Below are 8,484 nucleotides of genomic sequence, written 5' to 3'. Positions count from 1 at the left end.
TATATATATATATATATATATATATATATATATATATATATATATATATATATATATATATATATATATATATATATATATATATATATATATATATATATATATATATTTCATGGTGTGGACAAGATAGGTGGAGTAGAGTTTTTCAGCACAATGGACAGTATTTGGAACAGGAGCAAGAGCTTGAGGGTAAAGAATTGGGACAGTTTTTAAGCTGGGGTCTTTCAGTCAGCAAGTGGTTTACGCATGGAATGGTCTCAGAAAGGTTGTGGCAGCGGAGGGGGTGGATAAGTTTAAATAGGTACATGGATGCAATGGAATTACGTGTCCCGATTATTTTAAGAAAGATTGCTCCAGGCAACTTACCAACGCTTAGAGGTTTAAATCACTTTTCCTTTATTTTAAGACACTCCAAGTGCGATGGTAAAAACCGTGCTTTCTCCACGTGCAACCACACATTCCGCCAGACGGGGAAGATCCGCCTTCGCCTTCTCCCAGCGGAGATGATGCAACACAGGGGCGGAGCATAAATATGCATAAGGAAAAACATCAATTTGCATGAGGCAAGCAAGACATTGGCAGAGCATAAATATCCATTTTACATTCAAACTTGGTTACATCGTACTCCTCACCTGGTTTTTATATAAACCACGACAACAACTGATTGAGCAATGAGAATTACGTGAACTTGCCAACCAGGGTAGCCACCTTGGCTCGAAACATTGTCAAATTGTTATTGAACATGATCAGAAATGTTGAACATTTGTCAAAAATGAAATAAACTGACTACATCGTACATCATACACAGTCACTAAATTCATGGACCTGACTATGGCTAATGGATAGGGACACTGTGGAAAATAACATGAGAATATGAAATTCACAATCACGAGAACACAATGAAGGAATTCACTCCCCCCTTCCCCCACTGGTATAAGCAGTATTACGGGTCACAGGTAGATATGGGGTTTGCCGTCCATCATGGTGTGGATTTGCACTTTTCGAGCCTGACCGTCTACACTGGGCAATTACTCAGTCACGCGTTCATAGGGCCAGTCGTTCCTGTGAGCATTTGCCTTCAGCAGAACGATTTCACTGACACAAAGGTTGTGTTTCTTGACTTGCCACCCCGTATGGGGCTGCAGGGGCGGGAGATAATCTTTGCACCATCGTGACCAGAAAGTGTTCGCCAAATGCTGTACATGTCACCACTGATAGCCGAAGATGTCTGTGGGACGACCAAAATCGTCTGGTGGTGTACGAATAGACTGTCTTCATGGTAAGTAGTCAGGTGAGAGAGGCACACCAGTTGTCCCATTGTTTCTTGAAATGTTCGGGAAGTGGTTCCTCCCATCCAAGCACAGCTCCGGCATTGTCAGGTAAGGTCATCTAACACAACATCTTTCCCTTAATGACAGGTGCTGAGAAACAGAAGGGGTCGTAAATGCTGTTGACTGCAGAAAGAACTCCACGCTTTTTGAAGGACTTCTCCATGTCAGGAACAGATGGAGATGCTGCTTTGGGGTCGTTGTTCTTCAACCAAATAAATCGCAGAAAGTCTTGGTGATCATCCCGCACACAGAAACAAGAGAACATTTGCATTACATCGGCCATGATGCCGATGGGTTCATGTCTGAAGCGTACCAATACCCCGAGGAACCTACTGACGAGGTCTGGACCGAAGTAGTACCTCATTTAGTGAGACATCACGACAGGTAGCACTGCCTTTGAACAGCACACAAATATTTTGAAGTTTGCATGGATGGAATGCAGCAAAATGAGGAAGATACCATCGTGGTCATTTTGCCTCTGTTCATGGTTCAAGAGGCTCCTTTGCAAAATAGGTTAGCCATGAAGTTGATGTACTGCTGTTTAAGGGCTGGTTTCTTATCCAGAAGCTTGCAAAGGGACTTTTAGCAGTTAAGTGCAAAGGGCTGATTAGAAGTTTTACATCATCTGAAGGGTAACTAAAGGAGCCACCCAATTGGCATTGGCATTTCTGATGAATCCGTCCTCCATGATTGCGAGAAAACGGTTGTCCTCTATGGAGCGGCGCAGCTTATAATAATTTAATCATTCGTTGTTCACTCATAGACGTCACTGACGACCCCGTCATCATAGGCTGTGATCGCAGGATCTCCCGAAGAGCTGAACTGAAGGTACATGACTTTGTGGTAGGATGACTTCCTTGATGGTGACATGATTAGGGCATGATGAGCAGACTGAAGGTCTTCCATTTTTGGGAATATGGGTGCGATCGGCCTCCACTTGATCGGGTCTATGGACGCCATCCAGACACACATCACCAATTATCACCCATCCTAGGTCCATACGCTGTGCACACGGAGCATTAGGTGGTCCATTCTGAGAGTCTCTGACTTTAAGCAGCTGAGGAGCATCTCGTCCAATTAACAGCAAGACGGACGCTTCTGAATTGGGTTCGGGAAACATTTCATTAATACGACTTGTACTTGGGTGGAGTCTTATGACCTCAGGTGTTGGGATCTCAGAGGAATTACAACGAATAGCATCACACTCAGTTAGCTCTCGGGGCGGTAGGTGCACTATTCCATCGAAAGAGTTGATGACTGCATTCCTGACGCCGACCAATGTCTGCCATAGTTCCAGAGCAAGTTTTGAGTTCACAGTTGACTAGATTATTTGGCATGTTGATGTAATCAAAGAGTTTGCTGTGGCCCAGAGACCATTTTGATTGGTCATCCAACACAGCATAAGTTTTCAGGATTACCAGTGATGAATACCTTCACAAGGCAGATTTTGGAACAAGACCTTCCTTTGGATCCACTACGACCACAAATGTCCGTACACATGTTAATCACTGAAGGCCACTCCTTGCCATGCTTTTGAAGCCCATCCAATACTCTCTCACGGTTCGACGGTGACGTGAGGTCAGTATACACGGCATACCGAGCGGTCATAACCGGAGCCGGGTTTGTGACCCACGAGCTCATAACAGGGTCCGTTAACACAGTGGGGGGGGGGGGTGGGGTTCGATGTGCAGCTGTGACACAGCATTGGAGAAGTATGATGACAGTGAGACATTAGTTGGTGTCTAAGTTCTGTACGATAGGCTAGGAGCTGGCATTGTGTTACACGAAGCAGACAGAACTTGCCTGTTGTACTCGTTTGATGTTGATGAGTTCTCCATGGATGCTGGTGCTGCAGTGTTGACGGCTGGTTCAAGCGACGTAGCTGGATCAGCACGTACCCGGCTATCCGATGCAATACCTTCAATGTCGTCTTCAGACACAATGGATGGTGGCGAAGATGTAGCATTCCTGGACAACAGCATTCCCACCTTCTGTGCAGATGTAGGTAATCCAGCTGCCAAAATGTTGTCCAATTTGTCCCAACACAGAGCATCAGTAATCACCTCCAAGCGGGCCTGAGCCACAGCAGAATCTTCTTCCCACTTCAGCTGTTCAAGATATATCTGTAGCTTTCAATCGTTGCCACGTCTGTTGCTCTTCAAGTATCAATCGAGCTTCTTCCGATTTACATCCCATGGCAGCTCTGACAGAGGTCTCGGCTACTTCTCCTCTGGCCTTCAACAAGAGTGAAGAGCAGGAAGAGTTGCACAAACCCCGGGAACCAGGGACAGGCCGCGTGCGAAGGGAGCTCGACATGGCGGCTCTTCTCCCTGGCAGCAAGATGAAAGTGAAGTCAGTTTTTTACTATCCTGGAACGGCCTCTGTGTCCCGAATATTATAAGAAAAGAATGCTCCAGGCAGCTTACCAACACTTGAAGATTTAAAGCATTTTTCACTTTATTTTAAAACGCTCCAAGTGCGACAGTAAAAACCGTGCTTTTCACACACACACACACACACACACACACACACACACACACACACACACACACACACACACACACACACACACACACACACACACACACACACACACACACACAGACACACACACACACACACCATTCCGCCAGACCAGGGAAGAACTGTACCTCCGCACCCCTCCCAGCGGAGACGACAATTGACACAACACATGGGCGGAGCATAAATATGCATTTTACATTCAGATGTGGTGATGTCACAGAGAGAGGGATTTGGGGATATTGGTTTGTGTGGATGGTAGGTCGCTGTCTTGTATGTGTGTGGATGGATGATGACACTGAAGTTGGTGCAGCGCAGGCATGATGGGCCAAATAACCTGTTCTTTGTGTGAGTTTCACTCAAGCCTCTATGACACTGTCCCTCCTTTCACCTCCATCTCCTCCCATCATGCTCTCCTTCACGTGTTACGTTCTCCTCCAGGTGTTTTCCCTTCGCTTTTCCTCCATGTTTAGATTTCTACAAGTCCATAATCCGTCCCAAGTACGAAGATCGAGACTTCTCTCAATCGTTTGCTCCATTAGACGAGCGGCTTGCAAAGCGGTCAAACGGAACGAATTGCTTGGAAAGCGATAGCAAGCCGCTTGCGAACGGAACTTGCTTACGAACACCCCAGTTATTAAGAGCCATTAATTTATTCACATATGCACAGAGAAGAAAGGGGAGTTGGGGGTGGGGGGGAGTGGTAAAGGGGAGCAACTATTGACTAAGGGAAGAGAAGAGGTATTAAAATTGAGCAGCAGAGAAAGGTCATAACTCATATCTATCTATAATTCCAGCAATCTCTGTGTGTCTGCGACCGCTGTTTCTCGACAACCACTGGTCCGATATCATTGAAACTTGCCAGGAATATTGCTGGGGACCTGAGTATTAGCCTTTTCAAGGTTTGATATTAATCAGACAAGTGCTTCCCAAGTTATGGCCATTTATTTTCCAACCAATGACAGGACACGGTGCTATGACATCATGATTGACGTCACAATTCCTCTTCTTCTTTTTTTCTTTTTTTTTTGCATGCACGGCCACGCACGTATGGACACGCACATACGGGCACGCGAGAGCGAAGGAACGGCCTGTGTGGTTGTTTCTGGCAAGCGGTTTTAAAGTATATATATATATATATATATATATATATATATATATATATATATATATATTTTTTGCACATATGGCCACGCACGTACGGCCCACTGATCTCTTCACCTGGATTGGTCACCACGGCTCCATGCGTGAAACCACCGGAAGTGCACTTTCCGCCATCTTGTCTTCCCCAAAAGAGGCGAACTGTCGTAACACGCAACGTTGAACCGGGCCCGGCCGATTTTGCAAAATATATTTCTTCAAATATATTTCAACTTCTGTCTAATATTTTAATGGATTTTGAAGTAAATTACTGTTCCTATTACTCAATCGAATTCCGGAAAATCCCCTTGGAGCTCCTTGGCAATTGCAAGGAGGCGATCAATGCATATTATGAGGCCCGACACAGGGTTGGATCGGAAAACAAACATAAGCCTAACATCCAAGTTACATGAGGCTCCAGGTCACTTCATCAATAACAAAACAAAACTAAAGTCATGTTTTTATGTTATTTAAAATATGTTTTGTTATTTTAGGCAATTTTATGTTATTCTTCGTTTCTTAATGTTTTAAGGATTTTTAAAAGTTTCAACTCTCTTACGTTTTTTAAGGGATTTAAAAAAATTCCTTTTTTTTTTTGCTGTTTTTAGTGTTTTTTAAGGTTAGGTTTTCCTCGACATTTTTTGTCGCAGGGGAGGGCAAAAATGGTTGGGGGGGGAATTTTGGTTCAACATAAGTGGGAGGGTCAAAACTTTTAATGAACAAAGGAGAGTGCAGGGAAAATGATTTTTTTTGTGGGGAAAATTTGTTTTCGCATAGGCGAGCGATTTTGGGGAAGGCATATGTGAATAAATTTCCAAACTTCAAGGGTTTAATTTGTTGGTTTTTAATCTGTCACTCTCCAAAATAAGAGGTGTACCATTAGATTGTCAGGGGGGCATGGAAGTTTTTATGGTAAAAAAAACCTTCACCCGCTAGTCGAGACCCCCCCCCCCCAAAAAAAAAAAAAAAAATCCTCACCCAATTCTGCATAAAGGTATACATATAAAAACTTATTCTGCCTGACCCAAACTTCCATCCCCACCCCCCAATAGGCTTACATATTATTTCATTGCCCTTTACATTTACAGAACACTTTCAAATAAATGAATTGGCCTAATGCAAAACATGCATGTAAATAATGAGATGAAAATCACATAAAAGCTTGATGAGTTAAATTGCTTTAATTTTAAGATGCAGTACCTCTTACAAGAAATATCAAAAAGACAACATTTACATAGTACACTATGTAGATTCATTCGAAAACTTTACCACATACATACATGGAAACCAGCAAACAAAACATTTTTCCAAAGAGTTTTAAAAATGTTTAAATGATATAAAATATTGAGTCGAGATAAGACGATGAAAATGTTTTAAAATAAATATTATCAGAGGATGTCGTCTAAATGTTAGTGTAAAACATTTTTGTCAAATATTAATAAAAAATATTTTGTCAACTTTGCAATATTATAAACAAAGATTTTTGAAACCATTTCGAAAACATTGTAAAATATTGTAAAAACGTTTTATAACCTTCACTAAACTCAGCATTTAAGGGAAGGCGACTTTCAGATCGATGAAACACGCTGGTCACCACTTAAATTCAGGCGAGTTAAATTCAGGCAACACCCCAAGCTAAGCAATTTCACCCCGCATATTCTCATTGAATTTGGAACTTTTTGAATTGCACCAATCTTCACAAACTCGTCAGGATCTAGTGGATTTAAAATAATTTGTTTTTTTCACAAGTAACAATATTCTTCATATGTTCATATTAATTTTAGTTTCTTTAATTGATTGTATTAAGAATTATGACACTCAAACAAGAGTGAACTTTCTTTTTGTGCAGTGATAATATCTTTTTTTTTTGTAAGGGACCAATCAATAACGCAGGGGGATTATAGGGAGAATCCAAGCTTTGGAGAACCTTCAGGATGGAATCTGAAATTTTTGTTTGGAACATGAAGTATTAAATGGAGACAATTTTGAAAACACAGAGGGGGGGAGCCTGGAAATTTTGAGCGGACATGAGGGGGATGCAAAATTTTGTAATTTTTTTTTTTCATTTCTCCCATCCCCTGTAAATACTGTATTGATCATTCTCTGAATATAAAATTGTAATGAGCAATAGAGTTTATCATTCCTCTGTGGTTTCAACAAGTACAAAATGGATATTTAGTATTTGTGGAAGCATTGTTTCCCAATATGGAATAGCTTGATCTTAGAGTAACATGATGATGCAATCTTTACCGGTACTAGTGAACATGATTGTCATCTACTGCGTTGTGAAACTGGTGATCATGTAGCTCAGGGAACAGTTTTAGCTCTGCACTGATGAAGCAACTGCCTGTGAGATGCCACCCCTCACCCCCTCCTGTGGAAGCTTTTCGTGGGGGGGGGGAGGGGGTCTGTGGAAACACTTTTCCGTTTCTAAGCAATTAAGTCTGTGATTTTTACTGATGGCTGAACAAAATGAGGTTGGACATTCGTTTCCTAACTTTGGGTCCGGTAACAGAGGCTGCCATCTGTTTCCCTATATGGAAAAGCTTGATCTTACAGTAACATGATGCTGCAAGTTTTACCAGGTAGTGACCATGATTGTCATCTACTGCAGTGTCAAACTGGTGTTCATGTAGCTCAGGGAACAGTTTCAGCCCTGCACAGTTACTCAAAACTGATGAAGCAACTGCCTGTGAGATGCCACTCCCATGTGGAAGCTTTCCGTTTGAGGTCTTTAAGAGTCTTTGGAAACACTTTTCTGTTTCCAAGCAAACAGTGATTACATTAGGTGATGCTTTCTGCAGACGTCCACGATCCTTTAGTGCCACAAAGTTGTGAACCTTGCCATTTGGGGTAGTCAGTGCATCCTTGCACACCATGCAGTTCACCTTACGTTTCATTATTTTTACTACAAATCCAGCAATGTAATTAATAGCTGCTTCTTTGTATTCTGATACTTGTTCAAAGTTTGGTACATCAGAATAATCATGGTCATCATGTACTGGACTATCCTGGAGTATAAGATCATACTTCCGTGCTCTGCTGATTGATGACTGTGACTGTGGCTGTGGCTCCACATGAAGGACAGTTGTAGTATCCCGAAGAATACAACTGCCTGTGCCATTCCTAATATTGTGCCTCATCAGGAGTCTCTTATAGGCTGCACTAGATTGACCTACCGTCGGATTATTATTAAATCCTCCCCGCGCGGTGCGGTCTGTAAATCTGTAATTCCTGTCAGCGCACACACGTAAAAGGTGATTAAACCACGCAAAGTGACATTCTCTCACGGACACACGAGGTCTGTGATTTCCACAAGTTCATTACACCAACTAATAAAACCTTGCATGAGTTACATGCAAAGTTTATTGTTTGCATTTGGAGATTTCTTACTCCCAGTCTGCTGTTTTCGTACTTCGCTGCAGTGATGTTTTGGGGGAGACAAGATGGCGGAAAGTGAACTTCCGGTGACTTCACTCCTCGGTATGCAATC

This window comes from Eptatretus burgeri, chromosome 14, assembly GCF_056783735.1.
Source record: "Eptatretus burgeri isolate ZD-2024b chromosome 14, Ebu_testis_v1, whole genome shotgun sequence".
Classification (NCBI taxonomy): domain Eukaryota; kingdom Metazoa; phylum Chordata; class Myxini; order Myxiniformes; family Myxinidae; genus Eptatretus; species Eptatretus burgeri.
The sequence above is the reverse complement of the archived record's forward strand: the minus strand, read 5'-3'. Positions refer to the sequence as shown.